This window comes from Diabrotica virgifera, chromosome 5 (assembly GCF_917563875.1).
Source record: "Diabrotica virgifera virgifera chromosome 5, PGI_DIABVI_V3a".
NCBI lineage: Eukaryota > Metazoa > Arthropoda > Insecta > Coleoptera > Chrysomelidae > Diabrotica > Diabrotica virgifera.
In genome coordinates, this window is record NC_065447.1 from 219,760,384 (window position 1) to 219,773,735 (window position 13,352).

The following is a 13,352-nucleotide window of genomic DNA, read 5'->3' on the forward strand; positions in this document are numbered from 1 at the left end:
TAATAAGGCTATAACATACTAAAAGAATCATCCAAATCGGATCAATGGTTTAGGAAACTCGAGACATCAAACATGTCCCATTTTTAAGGTGTTCGGCTAATTTTGCCGGTGTGTGTATTTTTGCGAATTTGTTTAAAATCTTTGTTTATCGCCAAACGTCACTAAAATTATTCATTATTGTACTCATTTGCCCTCATTTTCGACAGTAAAGTAACACTTTGTTGTATTGAAAGAAGAATGTTACTTTATCTGCCGCGATAATTAATCAAATTAACCGAGATTGAATATAAGTGGTCAATGGCAGCAATCGATTATTTATTTGAGTGAAATTAAAATTTATTTACTTTAATTATTAAAAATATTGTACAAAATTTATCTTATTATTGATAAAATTTATGTCAAAAAGTAAAATTCTGCAGTGTTTCGCAATTATATTCATACAAAATAAATCAAAACTTTACAGATTTAGTAATTAGATAGGTATACAATATTGATAAAACTATCGATTAAACATCAAAACCGGCCATCATGCAAAAGTCATCTGTGATTACTGTCATTACTGTCATACGAATTTTTTATTTCATCTAAAATTTTAAAAATTTCCTCAAAGTTGTAAGTAAGTGTTAATGTTTTTTATGATTGACGATACAATTTTGTACGCACCACCTCAATACTCTTTATCGAACGCGTCTGTTCCTCTGCTCGTAATATCAGACTCGTTCGATAAAGTGTCACTTTACTGACTGATTTTACTGAAACTGGTTAAACAATTTTTCGACCGCGTTACCGCGTGACACCCTGTGTATTTGTTATAAGGATTGTTATACGGATGTATTTCTTTGAGTAAGTTTGTGCAAAAAATCGAATCAGAATAATTTACCTAACGGGGGCGACGTTACAGACTATACTAATAAGTAGTTGAAACGGTCAAAACAAAGAAACGTACACTCATTAAAAATGCACTTGAGATTCTCGTATAATCAACATTTACTGAATCGATCCAGGGAGAGTCAACTCCAACTTGTAAAAGTTGATTTAAATTTTTAAAATCAACTTTTACTGCTCGTTTCAGTTGGGGTTGACTCCAACTAGTTGGAGTCAACTCTAACTGAGAATCAACTTGAACTGTAACATATATATTTCAAAAATCTGACGATTTGAGTAAGGAAATGGGTGAGTCAAAAAGTTTCACAAAAAAAACGAATATTTCGCGAAATGAACGTCAGATCGAAAAACTAAAAAATACGACTTCAATATTTTTCAAAAATCTATCGAATGGTACTAAACATGAACCCCCACAGAGAGGGATGGGGGGTAAATTTTAAATTTTAAATACAAACCCCGCGATATTTCGCAAAATGAACATCAGATCGAAAAACTGCAACATACACTTTCAAAATATTTTTAAAACGTCTATCGAATGGTACCAAACGCGACCCCCCGCAGAGGTGGGGTGGGGGTTTACTTTAAAATCTTAAATGGGAACCCTAAATTTTTATTGCAGATTTGGATTCTTTACGTAAAAATAAGCAACTTTTATTCGAGACATTTTTTCGAATTATGGATAGATGGCGCTATAATCGGAAAAAACGATTGTTGGAAATGGAAAATTAAATTAAAAAATGGAAAGTCTTCACTAAAATGGAAAATTTTACTTCACTTTTTTTGGCTTTAGGACCTAATAATCACAACCCAGTAGGTCCCCATAACGCTCGAGTGACTGCAAATTTAGCGTACCTCGCTCCCCTACCACTATATTCTAGTAAACAAACAGAGGTGTAACCAGGATGATCCTAAGGGGGGTTACATCTACTTAAAGGTCTCTGGGGGGTATGGAATAATAATGGTGTTAAGCGTATAGAGCTCAAAGTACATCCAAAAGGGGGGTTATAACCCCCAAAACCACCCCCTGGTTACGCCTATGTAAACAAAAGATTCACAAACTGTGTCAAAATAATAACAATATATTCTAGAACAGATACCTTCTAGACTACACTAAAGCCAGCAACCTGCATTTGCTGTGATTGGTCGTCATTCGTGCTGGATCAGATAACAGCTGAACTTCAAGGGAACCTTGCTCTAATGTATGCAGATGATGTTGTGCTGGTAGGAAACTCCGAGAGAGAAGTGGAGGAAAGACTAGAGCAGTGGAGACATGCGCTTGGAGAAAAAGGATTGAAATTAATTAAGACAAAAACAGAATATTTGGAATATTCTTTTAAAGATAGTATTCAAAATCCGAATAGAGTAGATAACGTGAATAGATTGTTGTCTGCTACTTCAACTCCATCCAGACGGGTGCTTGGCACCCGTACCATGAACAAAATTGTTTTATTAGTAGTGTTCGCGCAGTACAACATGAACGTATTCAGAGTAAGTTCGGGATTAGTTTCCAAGGCGCAGGCGTCAACGTAAACTTATCCTGGACATGCTCAACATGTCAGTAAAAGCAGCTTTACATCAAGGCTATGCAAGTCTTAATGTTATGCAAGTCCGTCTTGCAAGGCATCTGGACCTTTTTACATCGGAGCTATTTCTGTGCAATTTTAGATACCACTTTCATTGTTGCCAATAGAAGAAATATATCAAAATATTAACTTTAGATATTTCACTTAAAAACTTCAGTCCATAATTAAATATATTCAAATATAAATCACAAATTATTACATCCAATAAATACCATTTAAACTTACACAATAAGGTTAAGTTTTTTTCTAAACTATAAATTTTGTCATATTGGCAACATGAATTTTGACAGGACTTGCATCAAAATAGCATGAAAAATAGAACATGTTTTAATTTTTCGTCTAGCACAGGAATTGCATGGAAATAGCTCGTGGGCATGCGTAGTAGCGTGATCTGTCTTGCATGGCTCTTGCCTAGCATGAAAATAGCATAATGTAAAACTGTCTTATGACGGGTTGCATAGATTAAGGTTAGAGAAGGAAGCCTTTTGTTGACCCCTTCTTATTTCGAAATCAATGTAAAAAAATGCAAATGCAACCAAATTTGTATGTCAACAAAAAGAAAGAGAATAAAAGCAACAGACAAAGGATTAACTTTCTATTCAATGCATTTCTTAGAAGTTAGAAATTTGATTAGCGTCTTTCTTTATTATTTCGACAATATCTATAATTTAGTATTTCCACGCCGAAATCCGGCTTACATTTTTGTAGAGAGTAAAATATTGTCATGTTACTTGGAAACTGCAGCTTGTTATTTAGATATAAAAATTACCTTTAACCTCCTGGGGGTTGAACATTATCTGAAGGAAGGATTAATTTAGTAAAGCAATAATTTCCAATTTTTATATATATGTATTGAATTTGATAGGTTGTGGCATTGCGTTGTGGTTTATTACACCACAAAAATAATGAAATATAACAAGACACAAGAAATAGTTTCAGAATAAGTTTGATGTGTTGTTTATGTTTCATTATATTCAATAAGAGACTAATTTAACTCATAAATTAAACTGAAAAATAAACCACAAGAATATGTAGGTACTTATAAGCTCATCTAGATAGAAGAAATTAAGTAAAAACAGAGTACAATTTATTGTAATACATACTACCGTAATAGATAATTATCCAATATCGAATGAAAATAATACTAGAAAAGGTACCTACTTATTTATAAACATGCGAAATGGAAAACATTGACAAAAACAACTAAAAAAGCTTTAATATAAAAAATATTAAAATTTATTTGAAGAATATTTAAATGATACAACACTTTACACAATTTCAAAACTTAAAAAACCAGAATCTACATCTACAAGTTGTTTAACAAAACAATATTTTAGGTTAAGAATTGGAAGGAGTAAGAACGAACAGAATGTCAAGAAATTCTTTCTAAATATTTTGTGCGCCTGTGCGAACTTAAAATCCGAAACAAAATCCTTGAACGTCGAGAGCGTGTCCCGGACACGTTCAGGATCTTTTTTCTGTACTGCGCGAACACCGAATTAAAAATCCGGAGGGTGTTCAGAGGGAATGATTTGACCTCCGCGAACGCTCAATTTTGTAATGCGCAGGCGTTCTCCCTCTGGGTATACCCAGGATGTCCTGCGCGATCAAAGCTGTTGTGTTTTTTGTGAAATCTCTAACGTGCTGTTTGATAGATGTTTTTGTCAACCACTAACCAGATTTTTTTAAATTCTGAGGAAAAATGTGGAATTTTTCACCCAATAATATGATCCCTCTTTAGTAGTGTTTTTTGTATAATTTTGACCAGAGCTCTGAAGGTGACGGTACAGCGAAATCGACATATAAAGACTGAGATAAACTCAAGAATTTATAAAGCCAGTGTAAGATCAATAATGGAATTAGCGTCAGAAACAAGACTCGGTACAACCACAACACAAAGACTAGGTACTGGAAACGACAGAGATGAGACTACCGAGAATAAGTATTGTGTATAAATGAATGGACACTAAATAGAAAAAAAATATTAAGAAATAAATCACCAATCGGTCCAAGAAGTATCGGCCGACCGCGCAAAAAAGGAGTGACAACCTTCTACAGAGCAGTCAATCCGCTAATGAATAAGCAGAATTGCTTATAAAGAGGAAGTAGAAGTAGAAGAAGAAACAAAAAATGATAAGGAAATCGTCTTATTTGTGCAAAATGCCAAAAGTACATTTTACAAATCCAACACGATACACCAGACTAGAAACAAAGTTAAAGAAAAAATATGAATGATATGATAAAAGAATGAAGTTTAGTCCCGCATATTAACCAACATCCTTCAAGATAACAAATTCAACATACTCCAGGCTAATCTTTGCGATGTTTATGACAAAATTGGAGAAGACCACATTTCCTTTGAGTGCTCAAAATATAGGGCTTAATCCAACGAACTGTTCAGAAAACTTCTTTAATTCATTATCGAAAGCTCATAATAATATACCTACTCGTTTTATATGGAAAAGACGTTTATTATTGTTTGTTATCATTCGTCAGAACAACGAGAACACCAATGTAACAGCACCCATTTGTTTAGTTCTAACGTTTTTTTTTAATCTGTATACCTAATCTATCCCAGATCTACCTTGTATTGCTATATATGTACACGAGCCCCTTCCCATATCAGTTGGCCCAATGTCGATTTAAAAGAAAATCCAATTTTATAGAACAAAAACAAAAGTCCAGCATACCTAAACTTTCAAAGTTTTAATTCATCGATAATTTTTGGATTTCCAGAAGTATACAAAATATGTTTTAAATTAATAAGAACGATTAATTAAACAGAATAATAACAAATTTAAAAAAAAACTCAAAAAATATCTAATTTTAACAAAACAAATGTGGAAGTTTACAACTAAGTGACAACCTTTTTATTTTTAATTAGATTCAAAATTCTTCGAGGCATAGTTTTTATAAAGTTCTGACAACACTCTGGTGTAAATGGATCCCATATTTTTTGCAAGTTTTGCTTCAATTCTTTGACGTATCTAGCAGGATGTTTTCTCAATGTTTTTTTTATTTCGCGTAAAAAAGAGGCGCAAAAGTTTTTCTCGGGGACAAGTCGGGACTGTTAGAAACGTATTCCAGAATTAGTATACCGTGGTCACCAATCCAGTTTAAACTCTTTTTTGAGGTATGGCAACCTACGCCATCTCATTAGAAGACAAAATCTTTCGCTAATTTAAACTTATTGAAACGACTTTGTTCCACAATCGGTATGAAATTATTTAAAACCTTCAAATAATATTTGCCCGTATTTAAGATTCCATCGATAAAATGCAATTTTTCCAAATTATTCGATGACATGCTGCCCCAGACCATGATTAGAAAATTTGACTTTTCTGTTAAAACATTAAGCTAAAAAGCTTTACATTTCCTGCGTATAACTCGACTCCTACTGTATCCAACTCGAATCCAACACAAACTTCAAATCTGGATTCATCACTCCATTGTGTTGTATCCCTTAATGAATTTGTCCAACCTCAATGCTCTTTTGACCATTTTAACTTATTTTCTTGTGTTGTAATGTTAAGACTGGATTTTCGTTAGTCTGAGATAAAATTAAAATTTTCACAAATAATTCGTATTGATTTTTTACTTTATCGTACTACATAGGTACGCAGTATGAGTATAATAGATAAAGTTATAGGATCGTGCAAAATTTTTTTTTTCAGATTTCACTTTTTTTCGACGTTTTGAGTCTGAAAAGCAAATAAAAAAAAACATGTCGGAAGTATGTACGTATGTCGCCACCGCCCAGCAAAAACTACTGGACCGATTTCGATGAAATTCGGTATGAGTAAGTTTAAGAGAATTTTGTCGAGAAGCTAAGCTTTTGAAAAAAACCTCTCAAAGGGGGGCCGAAATAGGGGGGGTTATTTGGGGCCCATTTTTGCAAATTTTGACCGAAACGAATGAAATTTAACTTAAAGTTAGCTCATCGATAGATAAATAGAAATACGGAATTTGACATTTCCAAATCCAAAATGGCGGCCAGCATGGCCGACCGCCCACCCGATACATTTCCCTACCAATCTAAAAACTTGTTTAAGATAAATTTAATTTGAAAAAACATTTATACAGCCTAAAGATGGGGCTATAACAAGAATATTATCGTTTTTCAGAAAAAGTTATGGGTTGCCTATATTTAAGGGGTAAAAATTTGACATAAATTTGAACTAAATTTTCTCAAAAATGACTCCAAGGAATTTGTTTATTTTTTGCTATATTTTTGATATCCTATCGGTAAATTGAATAACATTGGTCAGATTTCTTGACTCCTCATAGGAGGGGAGTTATGAATTTTTTATAAAAAAATATTCGAGTTCCCGTAACTACCTCTGTAACAGAAACTAAAATTTGAAATTTGGGAGGCGTATATAGTACTTTGTTATCTATTAGCACAATAAATTTTACCCACAATATGGCTTCCGGTTTAACCGGAAATGAAAAAAAATCTTAATTTTTTACATACTATGTATGTTTTTACATATTTTGAAATAATGTAAAATTATCTTTCCAATGACATAAAAGTCGTTGCTGTAACTCAAAAACTCGAAAAGTGACAGAAAATTGAAATTTTGCTAGAATCTTGTGTGTGTCCCCTCTCAAGCGATCATAGCAGAGCATTATTATAGGGCAGTCAATGAGGGTATTTGGCTCCGAATTCCATCCTACTACATCGATGTACTTGATATTTTCACAGTAAGTAGGGAATAGCTCAAGAAACAAAATCTACCCTATATACTATGGCGCTTTTTATCTTGGGGCAATTCCCACCCCTTCAAGGGGGTGGAAAATTTATTGGTCAAAATAAGCATGGAAGTGGCTAGATTACCTATTTTTAAGCAAAAACTGATCTATACTTTTTTTTGAGAACTCAATACTTTTTGAGTTATGCGTAGTTAAAAATTGGCCATTTTCATTTAAAAATGACACGTTTTCGGACGGTTTTTTGTGAATACCTTAAAAACTATGCATCAAACTAAAAACAATATATAATTTTTTTTTAATTATAAATAACAAAGAGATTCGTTCCTTCGTAAATTTTCTATAATACGAAAAGAGATATGGTAGGTAAAAAGAGTTTGTTTTTTGGTGCATGCTCAAAGTGCTCATGCTTTTGTAGTGTTTGAAAAGGCCTTTAAAACGAGCACCGTTAAATGTCGGTTACATTCAAACTAAGCGAGATATGGTGCAAAAAAATATATGACTAATGTACTTTAAGGAAAAATGAGAAGTACATACATTTAACCCCTCATTCACCAGAATTTAAATGCATTGTTTTTCTTTTGCAATACCTCTTAATATAGTGTTATTTCTACTTTCAAAAAGTTGGACGGGTGAAAAAAATAAGATCAAATTATAGAGAGCATTTTTAAATTTTCTTAAAATTCTTCCTTTTGCTCCATGCAATTCGAAAATAAAAATGTTCTATCCCCGAGAAGTGGTGAGAACCGCCCCCATGATAAAAGCGCCATAGTATATAGGATAGACTTTGAATTAGGAGATTGGGCTTTGGGCTAGTCCCAAAATTTCATTACAATCCATGCAGTAAAATGCAAATATTGTAAACTATTAATTTCTCAGAAAAATGGACTAATTTGAAATGAAAGTATGACTAATATTCTATTGATTTATGCAATAATCTATAGTGTGTCCCCGAACATTTTCTCAAATGCGGGAATTAATGATGCGTAGAACCATAAAATATTTTCAAGTATACAAGGTGTTTCTAAAATATCAAAATAACAAGTAACTTTGTTATTTTTATAGAATGCCAGTATCTAGTACGATAACGATAATAGATCGGTACGATAAAGTTCTCGGGCGGCCCTTCCGTCCAGCGTTTTTAACTTTATCAATCACTTTGTAAGTAGAAAATCTTAATTTGTGGATCTCTCAGTGACATGTCGATCTAGAAACCTGTATTACAACCAGTTTACTCGAAAAACTACTTAAATCTAGATAAGTTGCACGTTGGTTTTTCACTATAATGCGTCTTAATCCCCTTCTATCTGCTTCGCTTATTTTACTTTTTCCTACATTTATAGGTTTTATGATGACAAAACCTGAGGTTTTGTATCTCCTAACTATATTTCTTACACTATACTGTGACAATTGAAATATATTCGCGATTTTCGAATTATTGATTTCGAGAATTAAAAAATCTATTGATGATTGAACAAATTATGTTCTCATCCATAACTTTACCTTCACTCATTCCCATCGATGACTTTATCCCGACAAACGGCAATAGGCTTTATAATATCACAAAATTTATTTGACATTAATTGACAATTGTTTTGATATCATTTTCCATAGCCTAACTGAATTGATTTTAAGATAATTATGAAAAAATCAATGTATGTTGATGTAATTGAATCAAAAGCCACGATTTAGCGATTTTTTTTATTATTGTTTGAAATAAATAAAAAAAACCAGAAGGGTAATGTTTTCAATAAATATTAGTAAGAAATGCAATAATAATTAATATGGGAACTGATAAAAATATGTTGATTATCACTTGTTTATGGTAATCGTCATAAACTGCAAATTCCAAAGGTGGGCCAACTGAAACGGGAAGGGGCTCGTATATCTATGTATAATTTCTATAAAACTAGTTTCTGATATGTGGCACCCTAAGGCAAAGAAAACATTTCTTAATTTACGGCTGATTTACGTTATAACGGGGACGTGGACGATACGGTGAACGTTGAAGAATCGTCTGATATGAAAAGCATTGGATAGTTTATCATACAACGGAACGGGACGACTCCGGGGACGTGCTGCGACGTGCGCTTTCTATTGTTCTACGGCACTTATCGTGCACGCCCCGTGCTAACATAAATCAGCCTTTTTATAAATAGCTAATTCCACCAATTGTTATATAAGTACAAAACATTTTGGTCTGCATACTATCTTCTTCCAATTAAAGTATAATAAATATTAATATTTTAAACAATGAGGCTTTAACAGTATTTATTCATGCAGTCAATGTGTGACTTCCGTTTAACCTATTTTCATTTTAATTGCATTTTTATCGTATTTGCGACCTTTGACTTCAATTTCTTGCAAAATAAAAATAGACCAGGGCAGATCTGTTTTGAGGTGGATGTGAGAGGTGGCATTCGGATTTTTGCAGATAAAATTAGGTGACAACTTCAGTAATTATAATTGACTTATGCTCCTTGTCAAATATGCCCGGAACATTAATAAAAAAATTAAAATATTTAAAAATTTCGAAAACCATCGATTTTTTCTACTTTCATTGCATATAACGTTAAAACGATTCATTTTTCAACAAAGTTGTGGCAAAATAAATTAAATATATTTGAATTTTGTATGATATACGACTAGTTTAAAATGTCTTAAATTATTAACCTTTCTGCAAAATAGCAATAAATACAAAATAATGGGGCAAAATAAGCCTGTTTTTATTCAATGTTTTTCAACCACTTTGGTTGCACTTAGAACCTTCGTAATTCGCTTAGAAAATTCTTACAACATACTTAATCCGTCCACCAAATTTCATTAAAATCGAGATAATAGATTTTGAATAATAATTTTGCAATCTAAATTTTTTTAAGAAAGTTCAAATTTTTTAAAAACTTTCTGAACAAAAAGTAGACCATTTAGAACTTTGCTAATTTTTTACATATCAAGAGGCTCTCTACCTATCTAATACACTTTACAGAATTAAAGTCGGATTATTTAAGCGGCCTCAGCACTGTTTTAATGCATAAAGTTACACACAATTTTTTGGCTTATAAACAAATATAGTGAGGACGTTTGAGTTGGAATAAATTCATTTTCTCGAGAATGGGCGATTCTGGAGATAAATCCCGAAACAGATCGATTTTTATATTTAAATTATAATTTTTTGGCATATATATCATACTAGTGACGTCATCTATCTGGGTGTGATGACGTAATCGATGATTTTTTTAAATGAGAATAGGGGTCGTGTTCTAGCTTATTCGAAAGGTTATTCAATTCTCTATTCATGAATATAGACATTAACATAATTGTTTATACAGGATGTCCAAATTTTTTGTTAATTAATTGAGACAAAAAGAAGAAAGTATATAATTTATTTAAGTCTAAATACATTTTACTGTTGTCCTAAAACAGAAAAAAATGTTTATTTGATCAGTAACTGAAAAATGAATTTATTCCATCTCAAACGTCCTCACTGTATTTGTTTATAAGCCATAAAATTGTTTATAATTTTAAAACAGTGCTGAGGCCGCTTAAATAATCCAATTTTAGCTCTGTATAGATAAGTACAGCGTCTCTTTATATGTAAAAATATTTGCAAACTTCTAAATAGTCTACTTTTTGTTCAGAAATTTTTTAAAAATTTTAACTTCTTAAAAAAAATTTAGATTGCCAAATTATTATGCAAAATCTATTAAGTCGATTTTAATGAAATTTGGTGGACGATTTAAGTATGTTGTAAGAATTTTCTAAGCGAATTACGAAGGTTCTAAGTGCAACCAAAGTGGTTGAAAAACATTGAATAAAAACAGATTATTTTGCCCCCTTATTTTGTATGTATTGCTATTTTGCAGAAAGGTTAATAATTTAAGACATGTCTAACCAGATGTATACGAAACAAAATTCAATTATCTTTATTTAATACTTTTTTTCCAAAATGAATCGTTTTAAAGTTATAAGCAAATAAGGTAGAAAAAAATCAATGTTTTTCGAAATTTTTACATATTTTCATTTTTTTATTAATGTTCCGGGCATATCTGAGAAGGAGAATAAGTCAATTGAACTGGAACATGAAGTAAAAACCACTTCTATGTAAAAGGTATATTTACATAGAAGTGGTTTTTACTTCATGTTCCAGTTTGTTTAACTATAAGGTATACAGCCAATCCAGGGAACTACCCCTTTTTAGTTAATAAGTCAATTATTATTACTGAAGGTGTCACCTAACTTTATCTGCAAAAATCCGAATTCCACCTCGCACATCCAAGAAGAGACGTTTTTTCACAGATCCATCCTGGTCTAAAAACAAACCAACATAAATAATAACTTAAATCAACAAAAGTCGCCAATTAATTCAGATTTGCAAGAATCGAGCCATCGAATCATCATCAAAATTTGCTATTGATCAATCTAAAAAGAATAAGAGACTCACAAAATATAAGTCAAAACCTTTCACAAAACTTTAAATATTTCTCTGTAGAAATTTGGAGGCTACTGAATTTTTTAGTTTGTGCTGGTGGCTATTCAGTCCAGAGAAATAAGGTTTTTGCCGGGACACTAGACCAGCCAGGTTGCAAATGGGTTTTTGGGAACTATATACCTTATGTATTAAAAATACAAAAATGCCCGTCACAGTTCGGACGAGAATTTTAGTTAAGTGTTAACAAATAAGGGTCAAAAATGGCTGTTTCGTCGTTTAAATCGCTACAGAAAAAAAATAAGGTAATTAAATATCTTATTTAGAGTATTCAGCTTTTAGTAGATGAGCAAAAGTTTAAAATGTCAGTTTTTAAATTTTGGTCCAATCATTTGTTGCTTCGGAAATTGAAAACTAAGACTAAAATTTCGAAAATCAAAAATTTGCCATACCTTTGGCGAAAATGAACTTAAGACTTTGATATTGCATGAAAAATTGAGTCAAGCAGTCCGGATAATGCACACAAAATTTCAAGACGATTCGTCAATTAGTTTCAAGTTTATTTAATTTGTTTATCCCTTAGAGCTTTTTTTTGCAATGTTATTGTTCAGAAAACAATAACGATACAGCGATTCTGTGGGTACCACAAGAACATTCGTGTAAAAACACCAGCTTTTCAAATATCAAAGTGGATTTAGTCTACAGTCAATATTAACAAAGTTAAAGTTATTCAAGTTGTTTATATGTAAAAACTCAGAACTGTAGTACTATTAATTTACGTCCAGAAAGCCACTGCGCATCCGCTAGGAAAAATATTCTAATATTCTAATTCGGATTTTTTGCACAATCTTACTCAAAAAGGACTCCTTTTAACAAATTTGCATGTTGCCAGGGCCAAAAGGTGGTCAAAAATTTTTTAAACGATTTTTTTTTGTTTTTTTCCTAAAATTATTTTTTTTGCATAGAACAAAGTTTTTTTTAGATTTTTTGGATCATTCCAAACAGAAAAGGTCTTTAGTGACTTTTCTCTAAAAATGATAGTTTTTGACATATAACCGATTAAAAATTGAAAAATTGCGAAATCGGCCATTTTTAACCTCAAAAACTATGTGAAAAAGTTAAAATTTGAATATTGCCAAAGTAAGTAGATATTCTTTAAACATCGTTTCATGAAATCCCGAAGAGTTTTTTGCAATACAATATTCAAAACTCCTTTGTTTTTTAATTGATAATCAAGCGTGCGCGACACTATTTTCCACCGACAGTATGGTGCAAATAAAAGGAATAAATTCGTTATTTCGTAAACCGGCGACTTTAAGGAAAAATCCCGAAACAGGTCGATTTGTATTTTTAAGTTATGATATTATGGCATATATGATATACTAGTGACGTCATTCATCTGGCCGTGATGACGTAATCGATGATTTTTTTAAAGGAGAATAGAGGTCGTGTGCTAGCTCATTTGAAAGGTTCTTCAATTCTCTATTTAGTAATATAAACATTTATATAATTATTTATACAGGGTGTCCTTCTAATTCTTTTTTGTCAAACAATTTAATTTATTAAAAATTTTTTGGACAACCTGTATAAATAATTATGTAAATGTTTACGTTACTGAATAGAGAATTGAAGAACCTTTCACATGAGCAACCGCACGACCCCTATTCTGATTTAAAAAAATAATCGATTACGTCATCACGCCCAGACGGATGACGTCACTAGTATACCATACATGCCACAATATCATA